This window comes from Schistocerca serialis, chromosome 2 (assembly GCF_023864345.2).
Source record: "Schistocerca serialis cubense isolate TAMUIC-IGC-003099 chromosome 2, iqSchSeri2.2, whole genome shotgun sequence".
NCBI lineage: Eukaryota > Metazoa > Arthropoda > Insecta > Orthoptera > Acrididae > Schistocerca > Schistocerca serialis.
Window position 1 is genome coordinate 627,002,381 of NC_064639.1, and position 20,476 is coordinate 627,022,856.

The window sequence follows — 20,476 nt, forward strand, 5'->3', positions numbered from 1 at the left end:
CCGGATGTAGAAAGGGAGACTCAAACGTTTATAACGGGTGGCAGGGACAAAGAATCCAGTGAAATTTTTTTAAGTGCTTTATCTGAAAACTATCTTGAGCAGTTAAACAGAGAACCGACTCGTGGTGATAACATATTAGACCTCCTGGTGACAAACAGACCTGAACTATTTGAAACAGTTAACGCAGGACAGGTAATCAGCGATCATAAAGCGGTTACTGCATAGATGATTTCAGTCGTAAATAGAGATATTAAGAAATGTAGGAAGTTTTTTCTGTTTAGCAAAAGTGACAAAAATCAGATTTCAGAGTACCTGACGGCTCAACACAAAAGTTTTGTCTCAAGTACAGATAGTGTTGAGGATCAGTGGACAAAGTTCAAAACCATCGTACAACATGCGTTAGATCAGTACGTGCCAAGCAAGATCGTAAGAGATAGAAAAGAGCCACCGCGGTACAATAACCGAGTTAGAAAACTGCTGCGGAAGCAAAGGGAACTTCACAGCAAACATAAACATAGCCAAAGCCTTGCAGACAAACAAAAATTACGCGAAGTGAAATGTAGTGTGAGGAGGGCTATGCGAGAGGCGTTCAATGAATTCGAAAGTAAAGTTCTATGTACTGACTGGCAGAAAATCCTAAGAAATTTTGGTCTTATGTCAAAGCGGTAGGTGGATCAAAACAAAATGTCCAGACACTCTGTGATCAAAATGGTACTGAAACAGAGGATGACAGACTAAAGGCCGAAATACTAAATATCTTTTTTCAAAGCTGTTTTACAGAGCAAGACCGCACTGTAGTTCCTTCTCTAGATTGTCGTACAGATGACAAAATGGTAGATATCGAAATAGACGACAGAGGGATAGAGAAACAAAAAATCGCTCAAAAGAGAAAAGGCCGCTGGACCTGATGGGATACCAGTTCGATTTTACACAGAGTACGAGAAGGAACTTGCCCCCCTTCTTGCAGCGGTGTACAGTAGGTCTCTAGAAGAGCGTAGCGCTCTAATGGATTGGAAAAGGGCACAGGTCATCCCCGTTTTCAAGAAGGGACGTCGAGCAGGTGTGCAGAACTATAGACCTACATCTCTAACGTCGATCAGTTGTAGAATTTTGGAACACGTTTTATGTTCGAGTATAATGACTATTCTGGAGACTAGAAATCTACTCTGTAGGAATCAGCATCGGTTTCGAAAAAGACGGTCGTTTGAAACCCAGCTCGCGCTATTCGTCCACGAGACTCAGAGGGCCATAGACACGGGTTCCCAGGTAGATGCCGTGTTTCTTGACTCCGCAAGGCGTTTGATACAGTTCCCCACAGTCGTTTAATGGACAAAGTAAGAGCATATGGACTATCAGACCAATTGTGTGATTGGATTGAAGAGTTCCTAGATAACAGAACGCAGCATGTCATTCTCAATGGATAGAAGTCTTCCGAAGTAAGAGTGATTTCAGGTGTGCCGCAGGGGAGTGTCGTAGGACTGTTGCTATTCACAATATACATAAATGACCTTGTGGATGACATCGGAAGTTCACTGAGGCATTTTGCGGATGATGCTGTGATATATCGAGAGGTTGTAACAATGGAAAATGTACTGAAATGCAGGAGGATCTGCAGCGAATTGACACATGGTGCAGGGAATGGCAATTGAATCTCAATGTAGACAAGTGTAATGTGTTGCGAATACATAGAAAGATACATCCCTTATCATTTAGCTACAAAATAGCAGGTCAGCAACTGGAAGCAGTTAATTCCATAAATTATCTGGAAGTACGCATTAAGAGTGATTTTAAATGGAATGGTCATATAAAGTTAATCGTTGGTAAAGCAGATGCCAGACTGAGATTCATTGGAAGAATCCTAAGGAAATGGAATCCGAAAACAAAGGAAGTATGTTACAGTACGCTTGTTCACCCACTGCTTGAATACTGCTCAGCAGTGTGGGATCCGTACCAGATAGGGTTGATAGAAGAGATAGAGAAGATCCAACGGAGAGCAGCGCGCTTCGTTACCGGATCATTTAGTAATCGCGAACGCGTTACGGAGATGATAGATAAACTCCGGTGGAAGAGTCGGCAGGAGGGACGCTCAGTAGCTCAGAACGGGCTTTTGTTGAAGTTTCGAGAACATACCTTCACCAAAGAGTCAAGCAGTATATTGCTCCCTCTTACGTACATCTCGCGAAGAGACCATGAAGATAAAATCAGAGAGATTAGAGCCCACACAGAAGCATACAGACAATCCTTCTTTCCACGAACAATACGAGACTGAAATAGAAGGGAGAATCGATAGAGGTACTCAAGGTACCCTCCGCCACACACCGTCAGGTGGCTTGCGGAGTATGGATGTAGATGTAGATGTAGAATGAAAATCTAATGAGTACAGAATATGGACTGAGAGTCAATGGAAGAATCACGAAAGTAATGAGAAGAAGCAGGAATGAGAACAGCGAGAAACTTATCAGGGTTGATGGTCACGAATTAGATGAAGTTATGGAATGTTTCTACCTAGGCAGTAAAATAACCAATGACAGGATGGAGCAAGGAGGATATCAAAAGCAGACTAGCACAGACAAAAAAGTGCATTCCTGGCCAAGAAAAGTCTGCTAGTATCAAACATAGTCCTTAATTTGAGGAAGAAATTTCTGAGAATGTACGTTTAGAGAACAGAAATGTATGGTATTGAAACATGGACTGTGGGAAAACCGGAACAGAAGCGAAGCATTTGGCGTGTGGTGCTACAGACGAATGTTGAAAATTAAGGGGATTGATAAAGTTAGCAATGAAGAGGTTCTGCGCAGAATCGGGGGGAAAGGAATATGTGTAAAACACTGACAAGGAGAAGGGACAAGATGATAGGACAAGTGTTAAGACAACAGGGAATGATTTCGAAGGTACTAGAGGGAGCCGTAGAGGGCAGAAACTGTAGAGGAAGACAGAGACTGGAATACATCCAGCAAATAATTGTGGACATAAGTTGCAAGTGCTACTCTGAGATGAAGAGGTTGGCACAGGAGAAAAATTCGTGGCGGGTCGCATCGAGCAGTAGAAGACTGATGACACACACAAGGCATGATGTGAGTATTCTCTTGTTTTCTTCGTATGTGTCAGAGATCACAGCAAAACCACCAACTAAATATTTTGGTTCCCCTTCTAAGCAGCCCCCCAAAAATGTGTTTATGAATGGTGAATATCTCGGGATCTTGATCAATCGATTACTAGAACTGTTTCCAAAAATGAGACCAGTTCTCAACATTTCCAGAAAACGTCTCGAGTTTTATGGTGGAAAATCCGGTATTAGGTGGTGGATCAATTGAAATGACGGTCGTAGCAGCTTGTTTATCACTGATGGTAATGTGAGCTATGGAATTTGTAAGTTTCCCCTCTATTCCCTGTATCGTGCGTATAACAGAGCGCTTGGCTGCTTCTATGTGTAAGTCACACTTGAGCTCATCAGCAGCGTAATCAGGGCCATCGAGAAGACCATGTACTTTGTTATCAAGATTTGTTAGTGTACATAATAGTTCCTGCGATCGATTTTTGTAATATTCATAATCTTCAATAGTAGTTGTGTCATTAAAGTTGTGTACTTCATTCAAAATACGTGTAAGATTAGCTCTTGCTCTCACCCGTACTCGATTCATCGTTGTAACTGATGGTTACTATCAGCGTTTCCTGTTTCAGACATCGTGAACTAATTGTAATCGTCTAAGCTGATCAAGATAGTACGTAGTTCGGTAAACAACTAACAGGTGGCAGCACAAGGTGTAAACAATCTACAGGCGTAACAAAATGGCTCTGAGCACTATGGGACTTAACATCTGTGGTCATCAGTCCCCTAGAACTTAGAACTACTTAAACCTAACTAACCTAAGGACATCACACACATCCATGCCCGAACAGGCGTAACGTAAGATCTGATAATCTGTTAAAACGCCAACCGAACAGTTACAATAGCAGTATAGAGGTGCTATTATGTAACCAGTTGCCTTTACAGATGGCACTACGAAATATGTGGCGTGATAATTCAGTTGAACTTAACTTTGTGTGCAGGCGGTCGACGTCGGAGAGTTTGTTGCGTGGCGTGGCAAATCACTGGACTGAGCTTCTCATGGTACTGCCACGTTAAGTACGTTAGTAAATCGTGTTGTCACAGCAGCGATAGTTTAAAGCTTCCTGGTTTTGGCATTAATTCTTATGTCGCGAATCACAATAGTAAGCAGCGGTTTGCAGTCTGGCACCCCGCTTTATTTAACAGTTACAGATCATACATAAAACAAAAGAGTTTACAACAAGTTATGTCTTACGAAGAATAAGATAATCAGAGGTATAAATGTCCCAATGACTTCAATTCCCATCACAGTGAGATGCTTACTGAAGGCTAAAGCCTGCAGTTCGAAGCGAACGCCGAGGACTCCTGTCGAAAGGTGCTGTGTCGTTGCACTACCATCCCGTCCACTTACCGTTGTCTACAGTGCTGAAACGCTCCGGAAACTCAAGGCTGAAGTAATGGTTCATCCTCAGTATAGTGCTGATCTTGCCCCTTCCGACTACCACTTGTTTGGTCCACTGAAAGATACATAAAGGGGTCGTCGATTCAGCTCGGGCCAGAAGTAGAGGGCACGGTGTATGCGTGTCTCGTTGTTTAGCCGAAAACTTTCTTTTCTGAGGGCATCAGAAAGTTTGTGCAATGTTGGACCAAGTGCATTGAAAAGCAAGGGGAATATACTGAAAAATGGTGTTAACGTAGTGTCCTATTAGTATTGCAGTAAAAGGTATGGCTACATTGCCGATAATTTTTGACTTACTCTTGTAGATTAAAGAGCCAAAATAGTGTTGCTGTCTATCTCTATATTAAAAATACAGTGTAGCCCAATCTTGGGCCTCACGATGGGTATTTGCACTGGAAGACTGCTGGATGCACAATTCTTATTTAGAGTATAATGGTCATTTCGTAATGTGATAATTGTCTATAGTAAGCAAACTATTTTCTGTACCGGTATAACTATACACACTAAGTCTGTGAAATATTTTAAACAAGAACAGTATAAATGTTTTAAAAACGCGAAAATAGAACTCCAGAGTTTCTGTGGTCTTCTTTTGATAGGCTTTGGATACCTCAGTTGCATAGCCAGCACATCAGTGTTGAAACTTCTAGAATCTGAGAGTGTAGCCCTCAGTCTAATCAGTACCTCATTTTTAGATTTGTGTTCCTTATCTAGCGTGAAGTTATGAGCCAACGCAGATCTCTGACTCGACTTGGTTAATAACTAAAAACAGATGAACGATCCTGAAGAAAAGAAATAAATTCTTCTATGGGTGTAACAGAATTTAATGGAGTGCAGCAGTCAGCAGAAAGGAAACATACAATTTTACGTCAATTACACTTCTTCACTTTCACTCCTGTCCCAGAGCGAACGACGATTAATAGTTGTATGTAAAGGTATGCCACCATGTTTATTCCGATATTAGGAATTGTGGATCTCAGGCACAGACGATGTTTTTTTTTTTTTTTCGGTCATCAGTCTACTGACTGGTTTGATGCGGCCCGCCACGAATTCCTTTCCTGTGCTAACCTCTTCATCTCAGAGTAGCACTTGCAACCTACGTCCTCAATTATTTGCTTGACGTATTCCAATCTCTGTCTTCCTCTACAGTTTTTGCCCTCTACAGCTCCCTCTAGTACCATGGAAGTCATTCCCTCATGTCTTAGCAGATGTCCTATCATCCTGTCCCTTCTTCTTATCAGTGTTTTCCACATATTCCTTTCCTCTCCGATTCTGCGTAGAACCTCCTCATTCCTTACCTTATCAGTCCACCTAATTTTCAACATTCGTCTATAGCACCACATCTCAAATGCTTCGATTCTCTTCTGTTCCGGTTTTCCCACAGTCCATGTTTCACTACCATACAATGCTGTACTCCAGACGTACATCCCCAGAAATTTCTTCCTCAAATTAAGGCCGGTATTTGATATCAGTAGACTTCTCTTGGCCAGAAATGCCTTTTTTTTGCCATAGCGAGTCTGCTTTTGATGTCCTCCTTGCTCCGTCCGTCATTGGTTATTGTACTGCCTAGGTAGCAGAATTCCTTAACTTCATTGACTTCGTGACCATCAATCCTGATGTTAAGTTTCTTGCTGTTCTCATTTCTACTACTTCTCATTACCTTCGTCTTTCTCCGATTTACTCTCAAACCATACTGTGAACTCATTAGACTGTTCATTCCGTTCAGCAGATCATTTAATTCTTCTTCACTTTCACTCAGGATAGCAATGTCATCAGCGAATCGTATCATTGATATCCTTTCACCTTGTATTTTAATTCCACTCCTGAACCTTTCTTTTATTTCCATCATTGCTTTCTCGATGTACAGATTGAAGAGTAGGGGCGAAAGGCTACAGCCTTGTCTTACACCCTTCTTAATACGAGCACTTCGTTCTTGATCATCCACTCTTATTATTCCCTCTTGCTTGTTGTACATATTGTATATGACCCGTCTCTCCCTATAGCTTACCCCTACTTTTTTCAGAATCTCGAACAGCTTGCACCATTTTATATTGTCGAACGCTTTTTCCAGGTCGACAGATCCTATGAAAGTGTCTTGATTTTTCTTTAGCCTTGCTTCCATTTTTAGCCGTAACGTCAGAATTGCCTCTCTCGTCCCTTTACTTTTCCTAAAGCCAAACTGATCGTCACCTAGCGCATTCACAATTTTCTTTTCCATTCTTCTGTTTGTTATTCTTGTAAGCAGCTTCGATGCATGAGCTGTTAAGCTGGTTGTGCGATAATTCTCGCACTTGTCAGCTCTTGCTGTCTTCGGAATTGTGTGGATGATGCTTTTCCGAAAGTCAGATGGTATATCGCCAGACTCATATATTCTACACACCAACGTGAATAGTCGTTTTGTTGCCACTTCCCCCAATGATTTTAGAAATTCTTGCGGAATGTTATCCATCCCTTCTGCCCTATTTGACTAAGTCCTCCAAAGCTCTTTTAAATTCCGATTCTAATACTGGATCCCCTATCTCTTCTAAATCGACTCCTGTTTCTTCTTCTATCACATCAGACAAATCTTCACCCTCATAGAGGCTTTCAATGTATTCTTTCCAGCTATCTGCTCTCTCCTCTGCATTTAACAGTGGAATTCCCGTTGCACTCTTAATGTTACCACCGTTGCTTTTAATGTCATCAAAGGTTGTTTTGACTTTCCTGTATGCTGAGCCTGTCCTTCCGACAATCATATCTTTTTCGATGTCTTCCCATTTTGCCTGCAGCCATTTCGTCTTAGCTTCCCTGCACTTCCTATTTATTTCAGATGATGTTAGCGGATTTATTAAAATTTCAATATATTTCGTGCAGGTGATATTCCTCAGCTTGCAGATATTTAAAGAATGTCATTTTTATGTACCAGCAATAGTTATCAGTTTTTACCTAATAAATCATCATCAGGTAACATAAAATTATTACAGCGTTCAATATGCTCTCAGTATTACAGTGGTGTCAATAAAAATCGAACTAAAAATAATCTTACGTCAGGATTAAAATGTATTTGTAGATAGCAACACGGAACATACATCATCGGAAGTTTAAACCATTACACGAGGAAAGCCTTGAGTGAACGCTGCCAACTTGATAAGAAGTCTTGTGAGTACATTATGGTTACTGAGTGTGTTATCGAAACTTCATGCCACATCATGCCCAGAGGCTGTGAATATGTAACTAATTACTATCTTTCGGACAGTTTTTCCTACAGATAAGAAGTCTTGTGAGTACATTATGGCTACTGAGTGTGTTATCAAAACTTCATGCCACATCACGCCCAGAGGCCGTGCGTACGTAGCTAATTTCTGTCTTTCGGACTTCGATAATATTGGCATGATGGGAGCATCATCGCTGCACATCACACAGACGACTGCAGTGCGATGTCTGCAGAAGAAATGGCGACAGGTGGAAAGATACATTTTATTAGCAGCTCTCGGTGGTACATAAATATGACTTTCTCTAAATGCTGACATTTCGCGCATTAGAGATACCCCTTATCTTGTGTGAGTAGAGGACAGCATTAAGATGCCTCCACCTGTAGCGTGAGAGTGCCCCCAGCGAGGTAGCTGCGCTACATGCGTGTACGCTCCTACATGTGCGTACGCTACTGTACGAGTGCGTGCGGCTGAATGCGTGTACGCACCTGCACGCGTGCTGCCTCTTGGCGAGGCCGGCGGCCGCCGCCGCGTCCGTGGAACACCGCCGGCACAGCTTGCGGTACCTGCAACAGCGACAAGCACACACACCGCTGGTTACTCCCTCAGCTGGCCAACTCACTCCTCACTTACCCAGATTTCCTTCTGTCACCATAGTACTCCGCCTTACAACTAAGCTGTGACATCCAAGGGTGAGACGACTTCCGTCGTCAAGCTGCCCTCATCCTCGGTGTTTTGTGCGGTTGACTCATATACGTGTCGTGCACCAGACGTGCTATTACAGCTGTTGCCAACTTTTCTGAGACCATTACCCCTGAGTGCAATCAAATATTAGTAGTAACTCCCCCCCCCCCCCCCCCCAAATAAAAAAAAGAAAAATCACCAGCATTAGCAATTAACTAAGTGTAGAAAGAAAAAGAATTTTATTTGAAGAGTTTTATCTTCAAAATTTCGTAGACATCTTATTAAGCCACGAACTACTGAGACAACGATATAATTTCTATTGCTTATTTCCAGCAACCTTTTTTTAATATATAGAATAATGTAGTAGTTCTTACTGCGTCGCGAATGATATCTACAACTCCTTCTCAGAAAAGAAAGTTAAGTATCATTGACCGTAGACACTTGCTACAAACATGTTTGCTCTACACGACTCCTCTAACTAATGTCACTTGCTTCACCCGCACCCTGCGTGTCCATTTAAATACATACAAGCTGAAATCCATTCCCTGTACTTACTGTTGGAAAGTCACATACTTGCTCGATTCCTTATTTCTGAAATGGCAGAAACTGAAAGGCTTTATCATGCCAATGCTTTGTGTCTGGCAGGTGCTAATAATAACAATAATAATATAAAATGCTGTATACTCTTTACAGCAGTGAAGTGTGTGTAACCACAGTTACTGTCGAATTGAACTGTCAGTTATTTCGTATACTATTGTCACTTAAATAAAGAAGCAGTTTTCGGTCTATTTCAGGATTTTTCACGAAGTATTTAAGGATATGTGATGTTCAGAGTGATAAATCCTTAACGCAACCGTCTTGTGGGCAGTTTTTTGCCCAATTGGCAGACAGCCGGCCGCGGAGCTGGCAGGGAATATGCAGCATTTCCACATCCGCTACGAGGCCTGTGTTTTAGCAGGTAGCACGTGTTTGTTAGGCGACGCAATCCAGTGTATTGACTGAAAGTGTTTCAAGCGAAATGGCGAGACACAAGTATTCTGTTCACTAAAGGGTATTCACACATGTTTCATACGTGCGTACCGAATCAGCGCTTGCAGTAAGGAGATTATTTCAAGAGGAATTTCCTGCCGTTCACGTTCCTAATCGGAGTAGGATTCATCGTTTGATAAATACATTTCGCGGAACTGGGAGTGTTCTCGACAGGAAGTATAGACAAGCACGTAGAGCACTCACAGAAGAAAATCTGGATAACATGGGGCACGCTCTGGAAGGGTCTCCTAAAAAATCAGTTCGCCGTCTTTCTCAGCAAATGAAGATTTACTATGGTTCTGTTCAAACGGCTATAAAGTTACTAAAGTTACAGTCCTATAAAACAACTGCAGTGAAAGAACTTATACCTGGGGATCAAAAGGTAGGAGCATGGTGCGCCGTTAGTTGCGAGAGAATAATAGGCCCATTTTCCCGAGAAAAGTTAACAATTAAAAATGTGTGGAAAACGTTTTGCAGGCTCTTTGGAACAATTAAGTGAGAGAGAACGTGCTTCCACCAGGATTCTGCGACTACAAGTAACAGGCAAATTCTCATCACATGAAATACGTGACGTGTTTCAAGATAAAGCTATCAATCACTAAAAAAAACATTGGTTCCTCGTTCCCACAAATTAACCTCTGTCATCTCTGGTGGGGGGGATTAAAAGAGAAAATGTACAAATCAAAACTAACGTTCGTCAAGAAGCTGCGGCCATTTATGAGAGGTAACTGCAGAGTGCAATGAGCTGGTTCCTCTGCAGGTGATAGAAATGCTTAAACAACGAAGGGAGGCAGTTCCAGCATCCACGCATAATATACGTGAGTAGCTTGCATTTCTTTTTAAGAGTTTATGTTATGCATGCCAGAAATAACAGACGCGACAAACGGTTCTGTATTTTCTGCGGACCTCCTGTCACCCACGCCACGAGCACAGCACCCGGCCTCACCAACATATTCCATTTTACCCCTCAGAAAAAAAATTAATTTTACCCTTCACGGGGTAACTAGCTCCTGGTTCGGGACCACTGTGCCATTATAAGCACTGTCGTGAGGCTGAATTTTTGTGGTACGCTGACTGCAGCAGAGGTATCCAGTAAATCAACTGTGACTGCGAAGTTGCATATACGCTATCGTGGACTATTTGTGTTCTTCCGGCAACTTTGTACAGGTTTGTAGATTGGTGATTATTAAAACTGCAATGCCAGGAAGGATAGCAAATAACGAACATTTATCCATTGTGCGTGTACATTAGGGGAGAGTCGTGCACTATCGGCCGGATTACAATACCGGCCACTGATGTGACGTCTGACGTCCCCTTTCACCCCAAATGGTTCAAGTGTACAGGAAGCAGAAGTAAGCTATGTACTAAACACGCAAAGTGACACTCAGCGCGGTGGCTAATGGGAGCAACAGTAAAGGCATTTCACATTTTCTGTCGCTTCTATCAGCCACCGGGCCGAGTGTTGCGAGTATTATGCATGTGCTTTGGAGACGGATGTCTTATTCCTCTCTTCAGTACTTTGTGGAGTTGCTGCAGCTCTTTGCACAGGGAAGATATTTTGAGATCTGTGGATCAAATGGCTCTGTTCACTATGGGACTTAATTGCTGAGGTCATCAGTCCCCTAGAACTTAGAACTCCTTAAACCTAACCAACCGAAGGACATCACACACATCCATGCCCGAGGCTGGATACGAACCTGCGACCGCAGCGGTCGCGCGGTTCCAGACTGTAGCGCCTAGAACCGCTCGGCCCCCCCTTCCGGCTGAGATCTGGGGAACCAGTTTTGAAGATAAGTGAATAATTTAGTTGGTATATTTAAATTATCTATGTTATGTAACAGAAGAAATACTTCAGCTGATCGATGAAAGAAGGACGTACAAAAATGTTAAGGGAAATTTAGGAATACAGAAATACAAGTCTCCGAGGAATGAGATAAATAGGAAGTGCAGGGAAGTTAAGGAGAACTGGCTGCATGAAAAATGTGAAGAAATAGAAAACGAAATGATTGTTGAAAGGACTGCTACAGCGATAGGAAAGTCAAAACATCCTTCGGTGAAATTAAAACCAAAGGCGGTAACATTAAGATTGCAATGGGAATACCACTGTTAAATGCAGAGTAGGGACCGTATGGGTGGAAAGGGTACATTGAAGCCTTCTATGAGGGGAAAGAATTCTCTCATATGATAGAAGAAGAAACAGGAGTCGATTTAAAAGAAATAGTGGGTCCAGATTAGAACCAGAATTTAAGAGAGCTTTGGAGGACTTACAGTCAAATACGGCAGAAGGGATAGATAACATTCCGTTAAAATTTCTAAAATCATTGGGGGAAGTGGGAACAAAACGAATATTCACGTTGGTGTGTATAATGTACGAGCCTGGCGACAGACCATCTAACTTTCGGTAAAATATCATCCACAAAATTCTGAATACTGCAAGAGCGGACAAGAGCGAGAATTATCGCACAATCAGGTTAACAGCTCATGCATAAAAGTTACTTACAAGAAAAATGTACAGAAGAATGGAAAAGAGAATTGAGGATGTGTTAGATGGCGATCAGTTTGGCTTCGTGAAAGGTAAAGGCACCAGGAAGGCACTTCTGGCGTTGCGGCTGATAATGGAATCAAGACTAAAGAAAAATCAAGACACGTTCATAACATTTGTCGACCTGGAAAACACGATCGGCAATCTAAAATGGTGCAATATGTTCGAAATTCTGAGAAAAATAGGGTAAGATATAGGGAGAGAGGTTAACATACAATATGTACAAGAGCAAGAGGGAATAGTGAGTGGACGATGAAGAACGAAGTGCTCGGATTAGAATGGTTGCAAGACAGGGGTGTAGCCTTTCGCCCCTACTGTTCAATCTGGCATCGAAGAAGCAATGATGGAAATAAAAGAAAGGTCCAGGAGCTAAATTTAAAGGTAAAAGGATATCAATGATACGATTCGCTGATGACATTACTATCCTGAGTGAAAGTTAAGAGTAATTACATGATCTGCCGATTTGCATGGACAGAATACGGTTTTACAGTAAATCGACGTAAGACGAAAGTCATGAGAAGTAGCAGAAATGAGAACAGCGAGGAATTCAACGTCAGGATTGATGGTCACAAAGAACATGAAGTTAAGGAATTCTACTACCTAGACAGCAAAATAACCAATGACGGACGGAGCAAGGACATCAAAAGAGACTAGGACTAGCAGAAAGGACATTCCTGGCCAAGAGAAGTCTACTAGTGTGTAACATAGGCCTTCATTTGAGGTAGAAATTTCTAGGAATGTACGTTTAGATCACAGCATTGTATGGCAGTGAATCATGGGCTGTGGGAAAACCGTAACAGAGGACAAGAGAAGCATTTGAGATGTGGTGCTACAGACGCTTGTTGAAAATTAGGTGGACTGATAAGGTAAGGAATGAAGAGGTTACTAGAGGGAGCTGTAGAGAGCAGAAACTGTAAAGGAAGACAGAGATTGGAATACATCCAGCAGATGATTGAGGACGTAGGTTGCGAGTGCTACTCTGAGATGAAGAGGTTGGCACAAGAGAGTAATTCTTGGGAGGCCGCATCAAACCAGTCAAAAGACCGATGACTCAAAAAAAAAAAAAATTATTTAAGAAATGACATTTAACAAAGGTGTCATGGTAATTTCTATAACAGAACGCACAATATGACTAGATCCTACTGTCGTGCTGTACTTGCCACCCGAGTGTCGTCCAGCATCGGCCAGAAGTAATTTCAATTTTTAAATTATGTTTCCTTCTTCTTACTATCTTTCAGATTGAAATGGCGGGAAGTGAGAATAAACCGTAACAGAGGACAAGAGAAGCATTTGAGATGTGGTGCTACAGACGATTGTTGAAAATTAGTGGAAAGTGGAAAGAAGAGAGCGTGAAAATGGCTGTAAGCAAAGTTGCGTCTATGAAAATGCCCACGAGGGAAGTAGTTGAAGCGTTTTCAACAATGAGAAGAAAAAGTCGCCACCGAAGAGAAGAAAATAAAGTCTGAATGAAAGTTGAAGAAAGGTGAACTTGGGTTCCAAAGTAAAGTAAACATACAAAGGGTGAACATGGAAAGCCTATAATAAAGGGAGAAAGAGAAGTGGATTTTACGGGAAATAAGGGATCAACAGAAGAGACCGGAAAGTGTATCATGTGTCTAGAGTCATTTGAAGAAGACTAGCTGCTGTACACCATGTGTAGAGGCTGGGACACATGTAGGATTTGTGGATCAGGAGAATATTTTGTAATTTATTTGTGATCTGTATGAAACAGTCAGCTATACGTTCGTGAACTGAGCAGAAATAGTAACAATAAGTTACCATGCTTATGTGTTCTATTATTATTCAGTAACTATCAATGCAGTGTATCACCAACAACCGATATCACAGAAAAAACAATGGCCGATACTGCAAGACACTTTTTACAAGTCTTGTAATTGTAGCACTTTTACTTTCGTAGTAATTAAGTGCTATTAGCAACAAATAAAAATCATTGCACTGTGCTATTCATAGAACATGTCTTGAAGTAAGACAATAGTATATTATTATGCCGATTAACCACCACATTTACATAGTAAAGCCAAGAACCTAAACTGATGGATACTGCACGACTTTCCCTCACAGCTGGAGGAAAACATAAGTAAGTTCACGGACGGTTTGGGAGTACACAGGGTGCGAAATATAGCACATCGTGCTGACATGGGTGACAGGAACAACGGACCTGATCGGGCTGGTCATCGACTTGAACTGAGCTCAGAGACAAATACGTTTAAGTCATACCATGCTGATACAACTCTATGCAGGTGTTCATCAATAACATTGGCTGGTGTCGTGCCACGCTCTCGGATCAGGTGTTGTCAGTGGATGAGAACCAGCTGGCCTGTTTATTGAAGTCGTTCAGAACAGCATGGATAACTTGCGACTTTCCATTACTTCGCTGAAAGATAACGTTCCAGAGGTCTCTAACACAGCGTACAGCCAGAGGTCTTAAAATGTCATAAATATAACGGTTTCTGACCAGCCATGCCCACGAGAGGTATACGATTTGTCAACGTTCGTCCTCTTTGGGACCTGCACACACGGACACATCCATCGTGACGCAATACGAAGTATCGAGATTCTTTGAAAAGATGATGTGATGTCACACCTGTGGGCAGATTTGGCACTGAGTGCACCGGGGTGCCGCATCGGGTGATACCCAAAGAGTGATTGTTCTGCTGACGGTCCGTGGTAGTCCAGACGTCTAGCTGGACTCAGCTACATGAGATGGATGTACGATGGTCACGAAATGGAAACCACAGTGAAAATAAAAAATATTTTATCTGCAACAGTTAGCTACTCCTTCCAGCTCACTCTCTACAGAGTCGCCAGTCCGATACCTATCGCCGGCCGCGGTGGTATAGCGGTTCTAGGCGCGCAGTCCGGAACCGCGCAACTGCTACGGTCGCAGGTTCGAATCCTGACTCGGGCATGGATGTGTGTGATGTCATTAGGTTAGTTAGGTTTAAGTAGTTCTAAGTTCTAGGGGACTGATGACCACAGATGTTAAGTCCCATAGTCCTCAGAGCCATTTGATACCTATAATACCATTTTATCAAAATTCCAATTCCCTTATCACAGAAGGCAGGCGCCCGTGCCTTCCACCAATTCTCTACGTTTATTTGAACCTGATTCTCTGTGCCAAAATGTCCTCATAGCGGGCGGTTCGTGTGAGCAGATATGAAACTCAGAGGGAGCCAAGTCCGGGCTGTATAGCGGATGATCAAACACTTCCCATCACAAACGCTGCAGAAGCGACTTCATTGCCTCTGTAATGTGCGGCCGAGAACTGTCACGAAGAACGTAAATCACGATAGTTACGTCATGCAGGTTGCATCAAATCAAGCGAAATCTCTCAGCAGGCACTTATACTTGGCGGGAGGCACTATTTTCTAGGCATCTTTACTTGACCACTGTGCGCTAAGCATTGAAAAGTGACGTGATGCGGAGGATGGGCGTAATAGAGACACTGCACAACACATCTGTGCAAAGCTTTGTCGAATTTTCACTATGGTTTCTGTTTCGCGACAGGTCGGATCTTAATAAACTCCTAGAAGAAAGGATGCTGCGGAGGCGTGGCTTTGCCACAGCCTAGGGGATGTTTCCAGAATGAAATTTTCGCTCTGCAGCAAAGTACCAGTTTCGCGGGAGAGCTTCTGGAAGTATGGACGGAGGGAGATAAGGTAGGGAGATAAGGTACTGGCGGAAGTAAAGCTGTGAACACAGATCATGCTTGGATAGCCCAATATGCAGGCGGGCACTGGCGAATGTAGGGATTTGATAGCTCTTGCCACATCCGGTAGCCTTCTAACTACTGTGATCTCAGTTGACTTCAGCCACGCTTTTGACAGAGTGCACCACAATTTTTTTATGTTAGTTCATGGGCTTCCACCTGGCTCCCTGGACATAATTTTGGTCCTCTTACGTGGAGCAATGGTCCCATGTATTAGTAAATGGAGTGCAAGGTGAGTCCCTTGCCAACTTGGCATTCAGTTTGACCAGCATGCCCACTCTTCATGATTTTTTATACGATCGCACTGGAACCGCTCATTGGAATGCTGAAACGCAGACTTTCAGGGATTACGTTGAGGGGCACACTTTCCACTACAGTGCGTTTGCTGATGACCTTTTACTGCTTGTCCGATCAGGTGATGAGATGCACTCCATGCTGGGATGGATCAAGAGATAAGGATTGGCGGCGAGGAGAAACTTGAATGTAGCCACGTCAGTGATGATGCATATTGGAAGGGGCCTCCAGGAAGGTTGTGACCGTCCCTCCCACAGGTGAATGTCATCAGATATTCGGGCATTACATTTACATGAGACGTACTTTACACAGCTGTTATGAATTATAAATGTCCACTGCAGCTGCTATGCACAGAAGTCCACTAGAATCTATTTCGCTACATGGACCTCCTACAACATGTCCGGTATCTTAACTTTTATGTGGGTGAGATCCATCCCTCACAGCATGATTGAGAGTGAAAGCCCAGCCACAATATAGCCTGCTGTGTGGAGAGCAGTATAACAGACCTTTCTCCCACTTGGGTACAAGAAATGGGTTATCACGGGGTCAACCAAAAATACGTAAAAGGACCTAGGATGCACGCTACTGGGTTGGTTGGTTGGTTTGGGGGAGAGGACCAAATAGCGAGGTCATTGGTCCCATCGAATTAGGTAACGATGGGGAAGGAAGTTGGCCGTGCCTTTTCAAAGGAATCATCCTGGCATTTGCCTGAATCGATTTAGGGAAATCACGGAAAGCCTAAATCTGGATGGCTGGATGCTGATTGAACCGTCGTCGTCCCGAATGTGAGTCCAGTGTGCTATCTACTGCGCCACATCACTCGGTACGCTATTGGGCTGATAGAGTCTTCCTTCTGCGCACAATGTAACCGCCTGGACCCTGACGAACACCGTTGAAGATGTGGAACAGCATTTGACATTTGGATGCTGGTACAGGAGATTCTCGCCTTTCACCTTCGTGGCCCTCCTCACACTACGACTCCCGGCACCTCCAATGCTCACCGAGCGAGGTGGCGCAGTGGTTAGCACACTGGACTCGCATTCGGGAGGACGACGGTTCACTCCCGTCTCCAGCCATCCTGATTTAGGTTGTCCGTGATTTACCTAAATCGTTTCAGGCAAATGCTGGGATGGCTCCTTTGAAAGGGCACGGCCGATTTCCTTCCCAATCCTTCCCTAACCCGAGCTTGCGCTCCGTCTCTAACGACCTCGTTGTCGACGGGACGTTAAACACTAACCACCACCACCACCTCCAATGCTCGAAGAATATTTACTTCCCTACTGCGAGGACTCACGCTCTCACATGATTTAAGTGCATGTCCATTTGCCACTTATTCTGTGATGATGAGAAGATACTTCTTGACTTTTGGCGCTATCTTCATGATAATCATAGCACACTTAAGCACACTCCTTGCTATCAATAACGCTTCATAAATTATTTGTGCAGTGTCTTCACAAACGGCCCTCACAGTTGAGATGTACCCACAGGACGATCTTGACGCGAGCAGAAATGGTTATTGACTTGGTACCAATTAACATTGTCCTCATATGGAAAGCGCGAATGGTATGCCGTGCAGGATTTGTTTTTCATCGTTATTTAGGTTTTCTTTGGCCATGTAGTCGTTGTTTAAGCAAGTTAACTATAGGAATTTCGTTTCTCTTATTTGTTTTTAGATAATTTTAGTTCACCTGTGTGTTGGAAGATGGACACGTGAAGTAAGTATGACTAAAAAAATTATTTCACGTTGAGATGATTTGTGTATTTTAATTTGTTTAAAATGCCTTCATTCTACCAGAAACAATTTGAATTACAATTATTTTGGAGCTACAACACAAAAATAAATAAAAAATATAAAAAATTAAAATAAAAAATGGATAAAAGGTAAATAAACGAAAATAAAATCGTAGGGGGAGTTCAGGAACTGGAAGAAGGAGGCAAGGTGACAGGCCTCGTGTTTCGATCCCAGCCCACCCTCTCCCAATTAGCCTGAGGCTGACCGCTCTACTTTACTCCAACTTTAAAAGGTGAACAGAGCATCTGAAAAAAGAGCTCCTTAATAAAAAAAGAAATAAATAAAAAATCGATACAGCGCTTGGTTGCGAAAGGCAAGGTCCTGACTTCCAGTCTCGATCCGGCACACAGTTTTAAGTGATTTATTTGATTTGAAAGATGCTGCTGAAACAGTGTTTTCAATGCAGGTGTGTAAGATCCCCGAACGCCGTATGATCAAAGTGTCTTTTACTCATCCGTTTCCCATAGCTATTTAAAAGCTTTACTCTGAAACAGAACAATGGAAAAAGTCAGCCTGTTCAAAAGAGGAATCGCCACGGTTGATGTGTTTGACATGTCGTATTTCATGTGAAACACCAGACGTTAAACAGTTGCAAAACAGAAATCCCTTAATATCAAAAGGAGTTCTACAGTAGAATTTACAACATATAAACCCAAGAACGGAGTTGCGTAAAACACAGAAGTCAGTACTAAGAATTTTTTCATTGAATTTAATTACTTTATTCTCATGAAAAAATTTAAAAGATGTGAGAAATGATTTTTGTTGAGTATAGTCGTACTGATTTGTTTCTGCACTTAAATTATGACTAATAAAATGTAGTGCCTCAGAACTAAGGGTATCTAAAACAAAAACAGCCTTAGTGGCACTTAGAACCACTCAATTTCATTGTGTGGCATCTACAACGTTCTTAATAAATTATTTATTTTCTATCTTATCTCCTTATTTTTGTACCAATGAGATGTAAGTGTGTGGTACCAGAGAAACAACTCTTATTTTCTGGATACAAATAAGTTATGTAGAAGCAAAGATGCACTGCTTTTTGATTCTCCTGACAAAAGCGTGGTTTGGCACACAGAACCTTAGAAATTACCACAATTCATATATCTCTCGAGCACTAGTCACGTGGGCCGTTGGGATACTGTAAGGCACTGAGTATGGCCGCCATATACATTTCTTTTTCGTATTCACATGATCCTGATCCACACTAGCATTATTTGCAAGGAATGGAAAAACGTAATCTCGATAGAGCAAGATCTTGTAGAAATCCAACCCGTGCCGGTGGACGTTTCTGCTCGTTACACTGGATAACACGGTATTCTGAAATACAGTCGACATTACAAAGATTTTTCTGAATGAGAAACACGCTGCGAAATTTTTCCTTACGTACGTAGAGTGTTGTTGGAATCACTGCCATCTACTTTCTGATGTTTCGCTGCAATGCTAGTTATTTGCATAACCAAGCCAGTTTGAGGTTTGTTGCACACCGTCTTCATGGTGTGGCCATCAGTATGGCTGAAACGTCTAGCAACTGGTAGCCTGGTTAAGTGTGATTAGCGTCTATAGCCTCCACAAAACTTTTGAAAGAAATAATTTCGCTTTAGGAAGTTAAAATTTTATAAACTACGATTGCCATTTCGGCACTTCGGCATTGTCATGCATTCTGAAAGCATTCATTTACCAAAATAAATTGACAAACGCTGAGAAATTAAAATTTAAAAGCCACTCAGTAACATAAGGCTGTGATATGCTGGAACATAGTTCCCAGCAGTGTAGAAGCATAAGCATGCAGTGGTGTAAATTTATCCGCTGTTTCGTACACCATGCGATGACTCGATAGAAAACTTTTGAAATAACAGCATCTACGATAAACACTAAGTCAAAATCTCGTGTAACAGGCTTGGTACGTATGATCGCATATTTGCTTCTATTGTGACACATTTACCACGCCTGCTGCACGAGATTTTGTTGTCATATCTGGCGTTTTTACAATAGATTTCCAACGTGTGATCACACAGTTTATGGAATAGCGGATAAATCTACACCAAATGCATTTGCTTCTACACTATTGGAAACTACGTTCCAGCATATATTAATGAGTAACTTAAATCTTTTTCGTAAGTAGCTTTGAAATTTTCGTTGTGACTTATATTTTGTGACTGCTTTCAGAATACATGAAAATGAACCTTGTCTAAACTGCAGTCGCAATGAATAATATTTTAACAGCCTAAAGCGTTACGACATAATTCAATAACCTGCTTAATGTTACTTTGTCCCAATACTGTGTCTGAAACTGTCAGTATTGGAATTTAGAGTCTTTTCTCTGGTAACGATTGTTATGCTGATAACTTGCAACTAGGTGTCCAATGTTATTTAACATGACGATATCAGTCTTGAATTCACACCCATATCATTCAGCCCCCCTCCTCCCCCTCTTTTGCTTCAAATACATCGTAAATTGCTAATATGATTCTTTATATCATTGTTATTCACTCAGAATAACGAAACTGTTATTCCGCTTTACTATATCTACTGCTTCCTGAAATTTCATAAATGTAATGGAATTGTTATGATTTTTCCTAAATCTTCACTTCATAACCCACAGCAAACGATCAGTGACCTGATGTTGCACTTCATTTATTTGAATCCAAATAAAACTTCTTAGATATTCGCCAGTTATCTCTTCTCGTAACGTGTAACATGAGTATGTGT

The 20,476-nt window shown here is 42.1% G+C and overlaps 1 long non-coding RNA gene across 1 annotated transcript in view; it reads right to left on the bottom strand.

The window, feature by feature from the left end:
* Positions 1 to 8,183: 8,183 nt before the first annotated feature.
* LOC126455647 (uncharacterized) overlaps positions 8,184 to 20,476 on the bottom strand; it is a 249,587-nt gene continuing 237,294 nt past the window's right edge. Inside the window, exon 3 of the long non-coding RNA XR_007585346.1 lies at positions 8,184 to 8,262. This is a non-coding gene — a long non-coding RNA (uncharacterized LOC126455647). The remainder of the gene's footprint in view (positions 8,263 to 20,476) is intronic.